Source organism: Rutidosis leptorrhynchoides, chromosome 11, assembly GCF_046630445.1.
Source record: "Rutidosis leptorrhynchoides isolate AG116_Rl617_1_P2 chromosome 11, CSIRO_AGI_Rlap_v1, whole genome shotgun sequence".
Classification (NCBI taxonomy): domain Eukaryota; kingdom Viridiplantae; phylum Streptophyta; class Magnoliopsida; order Asterales; family Asteraceae; genus Rutidosis; species Rutidosis leptorrhynchoides.
In genome coordinates, this window is record NC_092343.1 from 168,078,225 (window position 1) to 168,081,980 (window position 3,756).

The following is a 3,756-nucleotide window of genomic DNA, read 5'->3' on the forward strand; positions in this document are numbered from 1 at the left end:
TTAACCGTTTTATTATTTCCCCCACTGGTTCTATTTCTTCTTCCGGTTCTTATTCTTCTTCCGGTTCCGACTCTTCTTCCGGTTCCTCTTCGGGAACTTGTGAATCAGTCCACGAATCATTCCAATTTACATTTGACTCTTCATTATTATTAGGTGAGTCAATGGGACTTGTTCTAGAGGTAGACATCTATCACATAATATCAAACACGTTAAGAGATTAATATATCACATAATATTCACATGTTAAAAATATATAGTTTCCAACAAAATTTGTTAAGCAATCATTTTTCAAGTAAACACGGTTGAAGTCCAGACTCACTAATGCATCCTAACAAACTCGATAAGATACACTAATGCAAAATTCTGGTTCTCTAAGACCAACGCTCGGATACCAACTGAAATGTCCCCTTCATATTGATTATAAACGTTCCATATTAATTGATTTCGTTGCGAGGCTTTGACCTCTATATGAGACGTTTTTCAAAGACTGCATTCATTTTTAAAACAACCATAACCTTTATTTTATCAATAAAGGTTTCAAAAGCATTACGTAGATTATCAAATAATGATAATCTAAAATATACTGTTTACACACGACCATTACATAATGGTTTACAATAGAAATATATTACATCGACATATGTTTCTTGAATGCAGTTTTTACACAATATCATACAAACATGGACTCCAAATCTTGTCCTTATTTTAGTATGCAATAGCGGAAGCTCTTAGTATTCACCTGAGAATAAACATGCTTTAAACGTCAACAAAAAATGTTGGTGAGTTATAGGTTTAACCTATATATATCAAATCGTAACAATAGACCACAAGATTTCATATTTCAATACACATCCCATACATAGAGATAAAAATCATTCATATGGTGAACACCTGGTAACCGACATTAACAAGATGCATATATAAGAATATCCCCATCATTTCGGGACACCCTTCGGATATGATATAAATTTCGAAGTACTAAAGCATCCGGTACTTTGGATGGGGTTTGTTAGGCCCAATAGATCTATCTTTAGGATTCGCGTCAATTAGGGTGTTTGTTCCCTAATTCTTAGATTACCAGACTTAATAAAAAGGGGCATATTCGATTTCGATAATTCAACCATAGAATGTAGTTTCACGTACTTGTGTCTATTTTGTAAATCATTTATAAAACCTGCATGTATTCTCATCCCAAAAATATTAGATTTTAAAAGTGGGACTATAACTCACTTTCACAGATTTTTACTTCGTCGGGAAGTAAGACTTGGCCACTGGTCGATTCACGAACCTATAACAATTATGTACATATATATCAAAGTATATTCAAAATATATTTACAACACTTTTAATACATTTTGATGTTTTAAGTTTATTAAGTCAGTTGTCCTCGTTAGTAACCTACAACTAGTTGTCCACAGTTAGATGTACAGAAATAAATCGATATATATTTTTGGAATCAACTCAAAGTTTATATATTTTTGGAATCAACCTCAACCCTGTATAGCTAACTCCAACATTACTGCATATAGAGTGTCTATGGTTGTTCCAAATAATATATATACATGGGTCGATATGATATGTCAAAACATTTGCATATGTGTCTATGGTATCTCAAGATTAAATAATATATTAGAATACATGTATAATACAATATAAGTTAGCTAGGATATGATTTGTATAGAATTGTTAATATTTCCCGTAGCTACAAAAATCAAAAAATATCCAATCTTGTTTTACCCATAACTTCTTCATTTTAAATCCGTTTTGAGTGAATCAAAATGCTATGGTTTCATATTGAACTCTATTTTATGAATCTAAACACAAAAAGTATAGGTTTATAGTCGGAAATATAAGTTACAAGTCGTTTTTGTAAGAGGTAGTCATTTCAGTCGAAAGAACGACGTCTTGATGACCATTTTGAAAAACATACTTCCACTTTGAGTTTAACCATGATTTTTGGATATAGTTTCATGTTCATAAGAAAAAACATTTTCCCAGAAGAACAACTTTTAAATCAAAGTTTATCATAGTTTTTAATTATCAAACCCAAAACAGCCCGCGGTGTTAGTACGACGGCGTATGTCCAGTTTTACGGTGTTTTTCGTGTTTCCAGGTTTTAAATCATTAAGTAAGCATATCATATAGATATAGAACATGTGTTTATTTGATTTTAAAAGTCGAGTTAGAAGGATTAACTTTTATTTGCGAACAAGTTTAGAATTAACTAAACTATGTTCTAGTGATTTCAAGTTTAAACCTTCGAATAAGATAGCTTTATATGTATGAATCGAATGATGTTATGAACATCATTACTACCTCAAGTTTTGTAGATAAACCTACTGGAAAAGAGATAAATGGATCTAGCTTCAAAGGATCTTGGATGGCTTGAAAGTTCTTGAAGTAGAATCATGACACGAAAACAAGTTCAAATAAGATTTCCACTCGAAATAAGATTGTTATAGTTATAGAAATTGAATTAAAGTTTGAATATGAGTATTACCTTGTATTATAAAGATATCTTACTATAAATAAGAAAGATTTCTTGAGGTTTGATGATCACTCTACAAGATTGGAAGTAAGCTAGCAAACTTGGAAGTATTCTTGATTTAATGAAACTAGAACTTGTAGAATTTATGAAGAACACTTAGAACTTGAAGATAGAACTTGAGAGAGATCAATTAGATGAAGAAAATTGAAGAATGAAAGTGTTTGTAGGTGTTTTTGTTCGTTGTTGTATGGATTAGATATAAAGGATATGTAATTTTGTTTTCATGTAAATAAGTCATGAATGATTACTCATATTTTTGTAATTTTATGAGATATTTCATGCTAGTTGGCAAATGATGGTTCCCACATGTGTTAGGTAACTCACATGGGCTGCTAAGAGCTGATCATTTGAGTGTATATACCAATAGTACATACATCTAAAAGCTGTGTATTGTACGAGTACGAATACGGGTGCATACGAGTAGAATTGTTGATGAAACTGAACGAGGATGTAATTGTAAGCATTTTTGTTAAGTAGAAGTATTTTGATAAGTGTCTTGAAGTCTTTCAAAAGTGTATGAATACATATTAAAACACTACATGTATATACATTTTAACTGAGTCGTTAAGTCATCGTTAGTCGTTACATGTAAGTGTTGTTTTGAAACCTTTAGGTTAACGATCTTGTTAAATGTTGTTAACCCAATGTTTATAATATCAAATGAGATTTTAAATTATTATATTATCATGATATTATGATGTACGAATATCTCTTAATATGATATATATACATTAAATGTCGTTACAACGATAATCGTTACATATATGTCTCGTTTCAAAATCATTAAGTTAGTAGTCTTGTTTTTACATATGTAGTTCATTGTTAATATACTTAATGATATGTTTACTTATCATAATATCATGTTAACTATATATATAACCATATATATGTCATCATATAGTTTTTACAAGTTTTAACGTTCGTGAATCACCGGTCAACTTGGGTAGTCAATTGTCTATATGAAATCTATTTCAATTAATCAAGTCTTAACAAGTTTGATTGCTTAACATGTTGGAAACACTTAATCATGTAAATAACAATTTCATTTAATATATATATAAACATGAAAAAGTTCGGGTCACTACACTTTTGAACACATTTGACTTTTGTTAAAATATCATTTTAATCCAAAATCACTTCCCACGATTACTTTCATTCAAACACATCATTTAACACTTAACAAAAGTGTTTAAAATCCATTTAATCCA